Source organism: Hippocampus comes, unplaced genomic scaffold (genome assembly GCF_001891065.2).
Source record: "Hippocampus comes isolate QL1 unplaced genomic scaffold, H_comes_QL1_v1.1 scaffold92, whole genome shotgun sequence".
Taxonomy (NCBI): domain Eukaryota; kingdom Metazoa; phylum Chordata; class Actinopteri; order Syngnathiformes; family Syngnathidae; genus Hippocampus; species Hippocampus comes.
The window spans coordinates 871465-887144 of record NW_017805379.1 but is presented as its reverse complement, the minus strand read 5'-3'; the positions used below and the strand labels follow the sequence as shown (position 1 = coordinate 887144).

General features: G+C 44.1%; 1 long non-coding RNA gene across 1 annotated transcript in view; it reads left to right on the top strand.

Annotated features, from left to right (window-relative positions):
- Positions 1–15680, top strand: part of LOC109517424 (uncharacterized) — a 48576-nt gene that overhangs the window by 6815 nt on the left and 26081 nt on the right. The gene's annotated exons all lie outside the window — the stretch shown is intronic.

Sequence of the window (15680 nt, the reverse complement as noted above, 5' to 3'; positions counted from 1 at the left end):
CGACATGTCATTTATACCTCGTCTGTGGCTTCCGATTATCCTCCATTTGCTCTGATGACATTCTTCCAATTGAAATATTGTCAAAAGAAAAAGACACCGTCAGCACTCTCTCGCCTCTCACCTTCCTCCCCTCATTGAGTTTACAACCTCGCGTAACAAACCGCTTTGTTCATCTTAGCACAACACGGACGTGTCCGTGTGCTATTAGGCGCTATTGTTCTGAAACTGCTTGTTGTGCGTTCATGTAAAAAAGCTATCGATTCCCGCCGCCCACACCCCGGCTCGATCAATAGCTGTCCGGGCCAATGCATGTGAACACTCAGCTGCAAACAGGCTACAAGGCTTTTTTTCATGTCTTTTTAATCTGATTTTGTAGCAAAAAACAGCATCGAATGCTGTCTCATACGAAACGTTTGCCTCCAGAGTGTTAGCATTTAGCTTGGGTGCTAACTTGCATCCAGTGATTGGGAGGTAAAAAAAAAAAAGTGCAAACACAAAAGTCCCATTACTTGGCACGACATAAAAAAAGAAATAAAGTCAACAGTGGTTGAGATATTGATTACTGAATGTTTTTTTTTTTAAACTGAACCACATAAACATGGCATGATTGTCAAGGAAGAATAGGACGGCCATAAAGAGAGATTAGAAAGTAAATGACAAAGTGTGGATATTTTGAGAGGGTCTCGGCATTGATAGGTCACTCGTTCACTCTAAACACACATACTAAGAGGATTCCAATCACGATGTCTTCTACCTGTATATTTATTCTCACTTGTGCACTTTTGTGACCTCTGCTTGCTTCAAAATGAAACAGAATTTGCATTATTATTGACCCCACCCCCACCCGCCATATTTTTTAATTACTCTTAAGTTTCATAAGTTTTAATTACTCTTCAATTTAGTCGGTCGATCCTGTTTTTAATAACTGCAGCATTTCTACCCGACTCCATTGCCAAGTGCAATTAAATATTCATTGTAAAGAAAAGCGGTTGTGAGGATAATTAGTTGCCTGTTAATGCACACGCTAACCCGCCGTGTGGCTTTGAAGTGACTGACAGCTGTCACGGGCCGCGTGGATCCTTCCACCGTGTGCATTTTAAGTCTTTGCTTACCTCCTAATTTACGTTGTATTTACACTGCGGTGCGTGACGCTGAAGATTAGTTGGGCTTAGTATGTATTTATTTATTTATTTTGGTATGTTCATTTATCTGATGATATTATAACATGCGGCGCCGCGGCTGCTGTTCCATCTGCTAGGGCCCTTGTGGGATGAAATACCAGGACCTGATTGGAAATCATGAGGCCATCTTTCCAACTTCCTGATGCTGATATCGTAAAGAAAATTTCAGCAATGGGGACTGGAAGGTATCTAGCTTGAACCCGTAGGGACACTCAGTGAATCCAGATCTTGGGGTTGACATCGGAATCTATACACCGTATTTTCCACACTATGAGGCGCACGTTCAATGAATGGCCTCTTTTAAAACTGTTTTCATGTTTAGGGTGCAGTAAATGGTAAGGCGCATAGGATCGAAACTACAATAGTGGCTGAGGTTGCGTTATGCATCCACTAGATGGAGCTACACTAAATGCAATACAATACAATGCAGCTTTATTGATACAGGACTTTCACAACCACTGCAGCTGTAACCAACTCCTTGACATAACATTTAAAATACTACGTCCAAGAATTCACAATATAAGTCCATGTATAAGGCAAATCGGATTATAAGGCGGATGGTCGGCTTTTGAGAAAATTGAATGATTTTAGGTGCCCCTTATCATGCGGAAAATACGGTGTGTATATGTAGATATGTATGTTGGGTTAAATGATGAGTCTTCAATTGCGGTGTTTGTGAATGAAAAAGACATGAAAACAGTACAGCGTAGTAGCCAAACCAAGGAATAGCTGAGGAGCCGAGGTTGTGCTTTGCCCTGAGCGTCATCCCTCTTGCAGCATTTTAAAAGAAGCCAACAGGTCAAGGACGACATCTCCGCAGTCGCTACTCCGAGGGATGATGTCACGTAATGGCAGCATTAATAGACTGTTGTACGTGGAAAAGATTAGACACGGCCAACACATTAAGAATATGTGAACGCGGGCTGGACGGAAATATACGGGCGCACATCCTCAAGGACGGTAGATGCGTAAACAGGAGACGTCATAAGACAAAGGGGACTGAGCTTCCTTCTGTCTCGACTTTTATCTTTTGCCATTTTTTTCCCTTAACATTATCGACTCATCATCATATTGTTTCATGTGTGACAGCCTCAACTCTCATGCCCAGATCTGCGGGCCGCGGATGCTAATCCTAAACGACGCCAACATAAAGAGATGTTCACGGATGAGACAATTCAATCTTGTCGGACGGAGCAGAGGATGCTTTTTATTTTACATATTTATTTATTTATTTTTATTTCAGGTTCCAAATCATTGCCGCGTGTAAACATGTCAAGGAAATTGTTTCAAATTTTGAAACACACGCCCGTAAAAGACAGCACAATTGTACTCGGGTCATGCACACACCAAAGAAACACTCACGCAATAATTCCAACCCAAAACAAAGAGAAATTGCATGCACACGCACAATCCAACACACAAACGCATACACTAAAATACAAAAGCAAGCACACATGTTAAAAAAATGCACACACACTAGCACACACGCAACAAAGCGGAAGCACAAAAAACACGCCAACACAAATCTGGCCAGATCAGCTTGCTCTTCATCACTTATTCACCAACGCAGCACACCGCGACCAGACGCATCCTTTCGCCAGAACGTTTCTCCTCAGCATTCTTCAATTTCCCCCTTCTAAGCTTTTTTCATTCGCGATGCAACGCAGCATTCATGTTCGAAGATAATAGCCACTGCTAGCATGTTGTTACGGTGTCAAATAGTGCTGAGGGGAGGAGATGTCGGCGGAACTCGATACGTGCGTCGACACGGAGTTGCGTTTCATACCGTGAAGGGCGAATTCCAGTGGATTAGCAGTGCGCGCCTTGGTCACCAGAGGGAAGTGTGATATATGGAGAGGATTTTTTTTTTTTTTTTAACTCTAAAAATGTTTTTTAGCACCATTTTTTTTTTTTCACTCTAAAAATTTTTTTTAGCACATTTTTTTCTGGCAACGTATGAATCAAGCCTGTCTCACTATTGGAAATCCATATCAGAGCAACCTGGAGCCCGATACGCAACTTATCTAATTGCCTCAACTTTCTGGCATGGCAGCAGCTCAACCCACACGGTGACAAACAAACTGCCTGGTGCAACGAAAACAAATCAACCAACCAAACAAAACAAAAAAACAAAAAAGAAGCTCCTTTCATACATTTCCAAGGAGCGTCTCAACGGGGGATGTCTGTGGTGAGGTCACGGTGTCCCCGCTTGTATCCGGGCGGGGGAGATGACCGCTGATGGATTTACCTCCCTCAGGCTGGGTGAGTGGCATCCGCCCCCGTAAAACGCCTTCACTTCCTCCTTCGTCATGTGGCTTCAGAAACGCGGCTGTCCACGTGCGAGTCCAAATGGCGTCCGGCAATCGTCGCTTTGACTTTGATGGACGGATTTTCTCATAAGGCCTTCGTAGTATATTTCGCGGCAGCCATTAGTACCTGGCTTCCGTCTCATAGAATAAGCTCCTCGATCGTCGCTTTGACTTTGATGGACGGATTTTCTCATGAGGCCTTCGTAGGATATATCCCGGCAGCCATAGAATGAATGTGAATAAGCTCCTCACTCAAATAAAACCCATTTCGAGAAAAAAAAAAAGGCAGGTAATAGCTGTAATCAGTTCAGTTCATAGGTGCAAATGTTCACCAGTATCAATTTCTGAACTTTGTGAAAAGCAGCGGCGCCTATCAAGGAGTCTATCTGCGTTTTGTAAATCGGAGATGAGCGTTCCAGTATACACTAACGTACTTGTCCTTTGAACTTTGTTGCTGACCAAAACAGCAGCACCGATTGAAACATGTCAACAGTATTAAACACGACGGACATCAGCATTGTTCCAGTTGACTCTGACCTTGGATCACCCCCACAATGTCGTGTGCATCGTCCATGCTAGTCCTTTGAATTATATTGCGAACCAAAACAGCTACCAAAGCACACAAAAAGTATTGAAGAAGAATGTAGGTCAATTTGGAGATTAGAGCCCCAGTAGACATCGGCCGCGTGGTCTCGCCGCAATATTTTGTGCATCATGCATTCTAGCGTTTTGAATTCTGTTGCTAACCAAAACAGCGGCACCTACCAAAGCATAAACCATATTCAAAACTACCCACCCCTCCATCTGCGGTCGATTAGAAAACTGCCCGCTGTTTGTGAAACTGTATTCTGAGCTGACATTGTTGTTCCGCATGCTTTCTTCACTCTGTGCACAGTTTAATAGTTTCATTTTTTCCGCAAGGTGTTATTTTTGATATATGGCCCGCTCAAGCAGTATTGACGCCTGAATAAAAACGTGGATGTTTGCTCATTACTCACCGAGCTGCTGTTTGCGAGACGGGTTCATAACACATGATGTATCGTGTTGGGAGGTGGGTAAAGTGCACACGTAGTCATTTTTTTTTTTTTTTGCCGCGCTATTGCTAGCATGTTTCGAAGTTCCATGTAGGACATTATAAAATGGAGCTGCTGGGCCCCATTTGAACTCTGTTGCTAACCAAAACAGCAGCACCTACTGACACAGATAGCTGGTATGAAAGATGAATTTGCAGTGGGTGCACTCGGCTTATTTAACGATGATTTAATGATCCAGGAGACCTCAAGTGGTCGCTCCACAATATTGTGGAGACTTTCAGTCAATCTATTTTATTTTATTTTTTAAACAAAGTATGCATTACAGCTGCAGGATTGAGCATGGTGTGCTAGTTGATGCACCCCCCTCCCCGCCCCCGCTTGACCTTGAGGGATCGATGGCGAGGTGCTCCATTCGAGCCGGGGCTCATAAATAACAATGAAGGATGCGGCGGCGAACGGCGGCGGGGGGTCGTCACACGACACCCACGCAGGCAGCCCAAGCTCACACGAGTGAAGATTAAAAACCGACCCGTTTCCACCCCCCACCCCACCTCCTCCCTTCAACCTGCAACTCCGTCTGCACACTGATGTCACGAATGCATCGCTCCCATCTCATTTTTGTCAATTTGGGATAAGCGGTTCAGATAATGGATGGCTGGTTCGTTCATTTTTATAAAACCACTTTATTTTTATTTAATTTTTTTTTTTTGGGATGTACTGTAAGGCCGAACAGTTTGATCAAATTCAAATCGAAATTACAATGGGGTGGTTTGCGAAAATATAGTCAATTGATAAAAACAGGAGTCATTGTACCTCCTATTGGCTGCCAACCTGAAGAAATCGATAACGATCCAAACGCAATCACTTCTAATATAGTCCATATGACAGGTTGCTATTTGCAGTTAAGCCATTTCCAAACCACTTAATTGCTAAATGCATTTTATCTTGCGCGCGCCTCTTTGTGGTGCATTATTTACCGCTCTTTGCCTGAGGAGCTCAAACAATGCCCCCCAAAAAAACAAAAAAAGCAACAGTGTCAGTCAGGCAGTGAAATGTGGTGAAAAGTGAGAGAAAAGCGATAACAAGAAGAAAACGGCAACATCAGCTTGGATGTTTGAACTCACGATAAGGATTCCATCGGATCCATTAGACGACGAGCCCCTCGGAAAATCAGGAGCGATCATTTTCCAGAAAGCGTTAAGAGCGTGCGCATTAATTGGAAAAATGTCAACTTTGTGCTGATGTTCGAACATTTGCCGACTTTATCTCTTGACTCCAAACTTTTTTCCTCAGCTTTGAAAAGATCCCCCAAACCCTCCTCCTCTCCTGGCGTCTCCGCCGCGCTCCTCACGCTGCGAGCATGCCGCAATTACTTGTGTCACATTTCAATAGCATTTTTAATCCCAGTACATCGAAATGTAATATGATATGATTTGCATTTTCTGTTGCTAACCAATACAGCAGCACTGACTGAAGCATGGAAGCGTTACTATCATAACATCTTCACCCCACAATATTTTTTCTGCATTGTCCATGACAGTTCTTTGCGCGAACCAAAACGGCAGCACCTATTGACACTTCCAAACATTGATTGAAAATGATCCTACGTGTGCCGCGACCATTAGCGCTCCAGTCGACTCCGCCATGTTGTGTGGATCCATTCTTCTTGCTGTGCTTTATTTCCCGGTTAAAAGCCTTTTTTTAAAAATTCAGTTTCATACTGCAGTTTCCCTCGCTCAAGTCATCTCATCGACTGTCTTGTCTCCTGCTATCTTTTCACATTGCGGGAATGCCACATGTGCCAGTGACTTGGAGTGATGCTGCGATGCTAATGATTTTCCCGGGGTAGCTTTTTGTTGGCGCACCCTTCAGTCAATGTCTCGGGCTCTCGGTATGAGCTGCTACTCTTCTTCTTGTGCATACTAGAGAGAAGCTCGCTATCGGCGGGAAAGCCCGCGATAGAGAGTCTCGCTGAAAAGTTGAGTTAAAAAAATAAAGTCAGAAACTTTCACCGCTCTCTCCCTGCTAATCTTTGCTGCGGGATTGATCTTTACGAATAAATTTGGAATGCAGCAAGTACAACTTGTTGAAATGTATGCAGTGTATATATATTGCTAAAGCCTCCACCGCCCTTTTTTTTCCATCGAAATCCTCTTTACGAAGAGGATGGAACATTTTTGAACAGCACGTACCGGAACGCTGCAGTGTCACGCATTTTTTTTTTTTTTTACTGCAGTGCAGTAAGAGGGTTATATTGATCTATGTGGAGGCTCGCTTCTCCCGAAATAGCCGCCGTCAGAGTCGTTGAAGGAGAGGAAGCAGGCGGGATGTTGTTTCAGGTCTCCTGATCCGATTCCTGGAGAAATACCTTGACCCCCCCTCCCCGCCTGCCCCAAGTGCACACTGGGGGATTGTGCCGTGTGTGCGGGGGTCATAAATCACACTTTTGCAGTTGCCAAATGTGTGTGGAGGCTGTAGCCTGCTGATGATGACGTTTGGTCTCGCAGCGTAAGGCGGTCAAACAGGACCGTCATTTGGATGCAGACGTTTGCAGAAAATGTGCAAATACTCAATAATCCGCAGAAGCAGCTCCTTCATGATAGGCACCAATGTTTTACTTACAGGCGACACGGTGGTCGAGTGGTTGGCACGTCGGCCTGACAGTACAGTGGTGCAGGGTTTGATTCTGGCTCCGGCCTTCTTGTGTGGAGTTTGCATGTTCCCCCCGTGCCTGCGTGGGTTTTCTCCGGGTGCTCTGGTTTCCTTCCACATTCCAAAAACATTGCATGGCGGGCTGATTGAACACTCGAAATTGTCCCTAGGTGTGAGTGTGACTGCGAATGGTTGTTCGTCTTTGTGTGCCCTGCGATTGGCTGGCAACCGGTTCAGGGTGTCCCTCGCCGACTGCCTGAAGACAGCTGGGATAGGCTCCAGCGCGCCTGCGACCCTCGTGGAGGATAAGCGGATTAGAAAATGGATGGATGGATGTTTTACTTTTTTGCAAAAACATCTCATGTGACATTTTCAAATCCAAATCACCCCCCCCCCCATTTTCATTCCTTGCCAATTTTGATTGTCACAAGTATGGATTAAAGAACCTCAGATGAGGCAAACACACCTTATCTTCTTTTTCTTCCACCCACGCCTTTGGGTTTCAATCCAGAAAAATAGATTATGGGCACTGAGAATAGAGAAAATGGAAGGAAAATGTTCCATGAGAGGATTCACAGTTGAGATGAAAGATTTCGTACGCCTGCACATCTTTGTGCCTTGTTATTTCTGCTGCGCGGACTCACAAAAATTTTCCAGACAATATGCTTGTCATCAAACTTTGCCTGTGTACGCATGCAATTACAAAAAAATAATATGCCTTTCAGTTTGTCGTTGCCCATCTAATATATAGGTTTCAGATTTGGAAGTTATAAGAAAACAATCTTTTGGCGTAGTCCACATATTGAAGTACTGAAATGACCTTAAAATGACTGTTTCAAATCAGGCTAAACAATCCTAAAAATGGACCCTTGAAACCAAAATAGCAGACTTGCTGCATCTTTTAGGCCGTGGGTACTTGCGAGTTTTTTTATGGGTCTACTCTTTGTCTGGCAAATTTCATGCTGTTAAATGAAACTGTTGTCACGCGCTGAATTATGATCATATCTGGTAGTAGTCTGTCCTTGAAGGACACCTGGAAACGGACAAAATGGCTGCTTCAAATCAACATGGCAGATTCCCTGTGTCTTGCCATTGCTTTCTTGAGCCTTTTTTTTTTTTTTTTTTGTGGGACCTCTCATCATGGACGAACACGTTTACGAAATTTCAAGTTACCATGCGAAATGCTCTTCAGGACAATGGACAACAATCGACTTTACAAGTTGAAGGCTGTTCGCAGGGGCTTCGTTCAGTCCTTATTAATCCCAAATAAAGAACTTGGCAGAGGCAGCTATTCGCGCCATTGAAATGACTTTCTTCACTTTAACCTTAAATGTCTTTAATAACTCATCCTGACATCACCCTCTAATGAGAACATCTGCTCTGTGCTGCACATATACGCTGTACTCATGGGTTTGTACTGTTTGACAAGAAGGAACACTGAGTGAAGAGAAACTAGTCTGGTGCGTTATTTTATCATGATAGCTGCTGACTGGCTCGCTGCCATACGCTTGTCACTTGTGACCAGGAGGTAGAATGTGACGTGTTTTATGTTTCAAATGAAATTGTCTCTTTTTAACTTTTCTCGAGCCAGCCACAAGCACCGCTGATCAAAAGTTACTTTGTGTTTTATGTTTTAACTCATATATTAGCATCTCACGCTAGTAGGTAACTAGTTAGCCGCCAAATGTCTAGCTACCATGTCAGAGGGTCGTGTTAAATATGTGCCTTGGGATATACGCTCTTAGCTTTTCAAGCTAGCCCCGAGATAGCAACTGACGGTTAGCTGCTATATAAGAACTTGTGAGCAAAAGGTAGCACCTTATACTCTTTCCACCTTTATATTATTTTGCTGTGTTTGTCTCTTCCATTATGCACGACGAACTAACTTACTTAACTTAGCTATTCTATACTTGTCACTTGTGGTTGAAAGTTAGAGTGCTCTGTTAGCTGCGGCTAGCGTGAAGCCACAGCTACTGGCTCGATGCTATATGCTTGTCATAGTTTTTGCGTGTTTGAAATGATAACATGCCTTTTTTTGGCTAGCTGGAAAATGTTATTCTTTGTGTGTGATGTCTTAATTGCTCCATTATCTACTTGAGCTAGATGCCAACCTCACACATTACGCGTTGTATTTTAACTGCTAGGCTAGCTTCTGAACCCAGCCGCTAGCTAGACTCTGACTGGTTAGCTACCATATGCTTGTTACTTTTGTTCGATGGGTACAATGCTACATGTGTGTTTTTACCTTTGCGTCTTGCGGTCACCTCTGTCTAACTTAGCATCCCTCATGCAGTGACGTCTTTATCTGGCTCCCACTTTGTGCACTGAGGCATCTGCTACAAATTGAAGTGTCTTCCAGTGGAGCAGGTGAATTAAGAGTGGAACTCGGTTATGAATGTGTGAATGTTGATTTGGTGACCGTTTCTCTGCTCCTGAGGCTCCGCACTGTTTGTTGCCGCCATCCATCTTCCATCCAGCAGCAAACACTTTTTTGATATGCTGCCCCCATCCCCACCCCCTCATTTCCCTGCACATGTGCATGACATGCTTGTTTGTGAAAGGAGGCGCTTTACATGAATAACTTGAGGAGTGATGACACGAATTATGCACTTTTACATTGGGCATCTGCCCCTGCATGAGTAAGTGTGCAATGGACATATTTTTGACTTTGTGGATTATTTCTAGTTAGTCATCATAAATCATGCATGCGTGATCCACTTCGGCTTTTTTTTTTTTTTTTTTTTGACGAGTGGATTATTTCTAATTATGTTTCCTTAAAATGTGAAAACTGGTGGTGACCGTGCATAACTAGTGTTCGATTTTAGTCGTCGTGTGATGAAGAAGGCTGTGAACAAAATTTTGCCGCTGTGCATGATTTTGAGTGATTCTGTTTGATTTTATTATAAAAGGAAAAAAAAAGCGCCGCTTGATGGGATTAATTTTAGTGACAAGGAGACAAACAGCACCTCGGTGTAGGTAATGATTGCTCGCTCACGAACCTTCCGTGTTCCAGTTTTCCCGGGAGCACCTTGGCCGACGTCCAGCGTCAAGACGGATTTCTGGCGTCCGATCGGCACGCCTTCACCTCCCTGTGAGTCAAGATCGGGGCTGCCCCTTTTGGCTCCTATTTCCTTATCGATCGCACGTTTTCATCAGCGGTCTGCGATGAAGGATGGTGCAGAGGCGGGGACCGTCAATCTTACGCAGAACGCGGGGGAGGATGTAACTTTGTCCAAAATGCACTGTAAGATGGAGTGGAATCTTCCACTTTGTTATGATGGGGGCTATAGGCCTGCCTGGTATATTGCCATCATAGTGGCGTTATTTGAGATTTTAGGGACACTTCAATCCTCATATGAAATTTCAAATAATCAAAGCACAAAATACTATCAAAGGAGGGGTGTGTAAAAAAAAAAAAAAAACACTGAATTAAATGTTGAATCTAATTCCAGATTGGTGGACCAATCAGATTATGTGATGGGTGATTACCTGTTTTTCATTTTGCCCAAAATGTTTGTGTCTAAATTGTCCTCGGGTGGAATAGAATGGAATGATCCCAGTGATGGATCAGCTCAGTGATGTCACCTCTCTGTGTGCTATTTAAATAACACATACACACTGACTCACACGCGCACACACTAAAAAATAGGGTGAAGCCACAGCTACTGGCTCGATGCTATATGCTTGTCATAGTTTTTGCGTGTTTGAAATGATAACATGCCTTTTTTTGGCTAGCTGGAAAATGTTATTCTTTGTGTGTGATGTCTTAATTGCTCCATTATCTACTTGAGCTAGATGCCAACCTCACACATTACGCGTTGTATTTTAACTGCTAGGCTAGCTTCTGAACCCAGCCGCTAGCTAGACTCTGACTGGTTAGCTACCATATGCTTGTTACTTTTGTTCGATGGGTACAATGCTACATGTGTGTTTTTACCTTTGCGTCTTGCGGTCACCTCTGTCTAACTTAGCATCCCTCATGCAGTGACGTCTTTATCTGGCTCCCACTTTGTGCACTGAGGCATCTGCTACAAATTGAAGTGTCTTCCAGTGGAGCAGGTGAATTAAGAGTGGAACTCGGTTATGAATGTGTGAATGCTGATTTGGTGACCGTTTCTCTGCTCCTGAGGCTCCGCACTGTTTGTTGCCGCCATCCATCTTCCATCCAGCAGCAAACACTTTTTTGATATGCTGCCCCCATCCCCACCCCCTCATTTCCCTGCACATGTGCATGACATGCTTGTTTGTGAAAGGAGGCGCTTTACATGAATAACTTGAGGAGTGATGACACGAATTATGCACTTTTACATTGGGCATCTGCCCCTGCATGAGTAAGTGTGCAATGGACATATTTTTGACTTTGTGGATTATTTCTAGTTAGTCATCATAAATCATGCATGCGTGATCCACTTCGGCTTTTTTTTTTTTTTTTTTTGACGAGTGGATTATTTCTAATTATGTTTCCTTAAAATGTGAAAACTGGTGGTGACCGTGCATAACTAGTGTTCGATTTTAGTCGTCGTGTGATGAAGAAGGCTGTGAACAAAATTTTGCCGCTGTGCATGATTTTGAGTGATTCTGTTTGATTTTATTATAAAAGGAAAAAAAAAGCGCCGCTTGATGGGATTAATTTTAGTGACAAGGAGACAAACAGCACCTCGGTGTAGGTAATGATTGCTCGCTCACGAACCTTCCGTGTTCCAGTTTTCCCGGGAGCACCTTGGCCGACGTCCAGCGTCAAGACGGATTTCTGGCGTCCGATCGGCACGCCTTCACCTCCCTGTGAGTCAAGATCGGGGCTGCCCCTTTTGGCTCCTATTTCCTTATCGATCGCACGTTTTCATCAGCGGTCTGCGATGAAGGATGGTGCAGAGGCGGGGACCGTCAATCTTACGCAGAACGCGGGGGAGGATGTAACTTTGTCCAAAATGCACTGTAAGATGGAGTGGAATCTTCCACTTTGTTATGATGGGGGCTATAGGCCTGCCTGGTATATTGCCATCATAGTGGCGTTATTTGAGATTTTAGGGACACTTCAATCCTCATATGAAATTTCAAATAATCAAAGCACAAAATACTATCAAAGGAGGGGTGTGTAAAAAAAAAAAAAAATCACTGAATTAAATGTTGAATCTAATTCCAGATTGGTGGACCAATCAGATTATGTGATGGGTGATTACCTGTTTTTCATTTTGCCCAAAATGTTTGTGTCTAAATTGTCCTCGGGTGGAATAGAATGGAATGATCCCAGTGATGGATCAGCTCAGTGATGTCACCTCTCTGTGTGCTATTTAAATAACACATACACACTGACTCACACGCGCACACACTAAAAAATGTGTCATCCTGGCACATGCTTGTCATGGAGGTCCCCGAGAACGTGCCGTTGGCCTCACATGATTAAACAAATAAAGTGGTGTGCTGTAGTTTGAGCATGCTACTTCCAGAATTGACTGTCAGACCACTGGACCGTACCATTTTTTTATTTTGGAGAAGGGGGGGGGGGTGTTTCCAAAGGGGTTTCCTCCTCTCTGTGTTGTCTCTTCTCTTTTTGTTCCTCTGCCTATTTTCCTTTTTTCACCTCCATTCCCTCTCCTTTTCCCTTCTCTTCTTCCATTGTAGTCTTCCTCTCTATTTCCTTCTTTCCCTCCTCTTTCTCCTTCACCTTTCAAATCCCTTTTGTCTTCTTCCCTCGTTCACCTCTCCTCTTCCTCTCCTCTTCCTCTTCTCACTTAACCTTCCCCTCTCCCCTCTTTTGTTCTTTCCTCACCTCTCCATCTCTCGTTCCCTCATTTAACTTTCCTTTTCATCTTCTCTCCCGTTTTCTTCCACCTGTTCTGTTTCTATTTTCTTCTCGCTCCTTCCCCCCCCTTTTCCTCACCTCTTATTTCCTCCTCTCTCTTCCTCCTGTCTTACCCCTGCCCCTTTTCTTCTCCTTCCCCCTTTTCATTCCTTTTCCACATTCACCCCTCCCTTTCATCGTCTTGTTCCATTCTTCAGCCCTCCTCCTCCCCTTTTGCACTCCTCTTTCTCCTTTCATTTTCCTGGTCCCTCCTTTTATTTTTACTCCTTTGATTGATTTTCCTCTCCGAGCCTGCTTCTCCTCTCCTGTTCCTCTTCCCCCCCACCACTTCCTTCCCTTTTCCCCTCACGTGCTCCTTTTCATCTCTTCCTTTTCTTCAGTGTCCTTTTCTGTCCTCTTTCCTCTCCTCTTGTTGTCATCTCTCCTTCCCTCATTGCCCTCTCCCTTTCCTCTCCTCGGCCCCCTCCTTTTTTCCTCCTTTACCTCTCATTTTCCTCCCCTCACTTAGCTCCCCTTCTCATCTCCTCTTTACTTCACTCCTCACATCCATTTGCTGTCCTTCTAATCTTCTTTCTGTTCTCCCCTCCCAGAAACCGTCTCTCCTCCTTATTCTCAATCACCTTTCCTCACCTGCTCATCTCCTTTTTAATCTCCCTTTTCTGTTATCGCCTTGCCTCTCCTCTCCTTGCTGCTACTAGCGCTTGCATAACTATTGCATGACCTGCACAGGACAAACAATAGTGCACTGTAGTGTATATTAGCTAATTGTAGTGCGCGCGTGTGTTTGTGTGTGCATGTGTCTGGTATCACCGTGTGATTTCTTTCAAGTTGCGTAACATTCTCATCAAGGTACAGTCGCTGCAGACAGATCCCAGATCAATTACAAGGTAATCCACTTTAGGGTCTCTTCTTCACATGATAAACACACACAATCTGGTTAGCCAAAGCCTTCTTAGCTTCCAAGGTGAGGCCGCCGCCTGCCAAGCTGATTGGCCGTCTGTGTGCGTGTGTTTTTTTTTTTTTTTTTTTATACACACAAGTTCCTCTAGGGGGGGCGTCATTTCACAGAGATATCGGATCATGCCGACAGAGGTGTTGATGTGCAAACGGCGGGACAAGATGAATGTCACTCACTCACAAGTCTCCTCCTGTGGGATTCTTTCTTCCTTTACACATAGATTACAGAAAGTCAGCTCTAACGGTGTCATTTATTTCTGCGGCGACTGGCCCTTTAAAACAGCTGTTGTGTGTGTCGGAGAGCGAAAGATGGGTCAGCTTCATCTCCGAAGTTAAGGTGATGCAAAAGAAGCCCCGCCGACTGTTGACCTTTGTGTTTTTGGGCATATATCATGCTGAGTGCATGCTTGTGTGTCACGCTCATATTCAGCCGGGTAAGGGCAAACCAGTAGCCGTCGCGGCGCCAAAAAGCTGTGTGGCAGTATTCGAGCCCCCAAAGCACTGTCACCGTCAGAAAAAAAGTCATAATCAGAATAATCGTAAAGAGAAAAAAATATGTCGATTTTAGATTGAATTTTTGTAGGTACGCAAAGGTGCAAAGAATCTAAAAATAGTAATATTTATCTTCATAATGATCCAGTCAATAAATATAATTCAGTTTTGGAAGTAAAAATAGTTTGCTTCACTCTCTGCTCCATATCAAGGTCTGATTCGTAAACATTTCACAATAATGATCCTCAAGTAGCTGTTTTTTTTTTTTTTTTTAATTGGGTTTTTGGGTTTTTGTTGCACATCAACAAAAGACTTAGACTCACCGTTCTTACCAGTCATCAGTGTTGCTCACACTCTCTCTCTCTCTCTCTCTCTCTCTCTCTCTCTCTCTCTCTCTCTCTCTCTCTCTCTCTATCTCTCTCTCTCTCTCTCTCTCTCTCTCTCTCTTTCTCCATGTAGCGCTACTACGTATTATCGTGTCCTTTTATGATAAAGCATGTTTCCTTGCAGAAAAGCCGTGTAGGGCTATCTATGTATTTCCAAGAACATTACAGGCATCAGCATTCCGACACACTTGGAACGCCGTGGTGGCACCTCGGAGGGGATTAGTGCTGCTGCCGAGTCCCAGTGGGTTAACGCTGCTGCTGCGTGGGTTTGATGTGTTTATCGCACCGGGCGTTCCCCAAGGCTCCCTATTAGAGCCACTACTGCTACTTTTCTCTCGTTCTATGACTCCTTTGAAGAATAGCCATTTAATCTCACCCCGCCCTCCTTCTCTTCCTCTGTCTTTGTCTGCCTTCTTGCCATTACACTGCTAGTGCGTGTGTGTGTGTGTGTGTGTGTGTGTGTGTGTGTGTGTGTGTCTGCGTGTATCCCAGCGATCACTCTAGGCTGATTTAACGCCAAAGGTGCAGGAAATTGGAGGTCAGAACACATCATTAGTGGCCGATGAATGCTTAATTAGGGAAACAAATGGCGCACCCCCCGCAGTCAGTGGAGCCACAGCAGAAATACAAGTCAGCACCAGCCTTTCTCATTATGGGATATACCGGTACGACTGCCGCATTCCATGATTTTATAATTTTTTGGTACAAAAGGAAGAGCTCTCAGCAGAGTGTGGTTGTGCTATAGTATTCCAAGAGCCATCAGCGTTCTGTGCCGTTTAATGAGGATACCAACGCTGCTTTGAGACAGCGACGGCAGCTTCTTTATAGTTTCCCAGAAATCTAATTTATCAGAATTAAATGTCGAA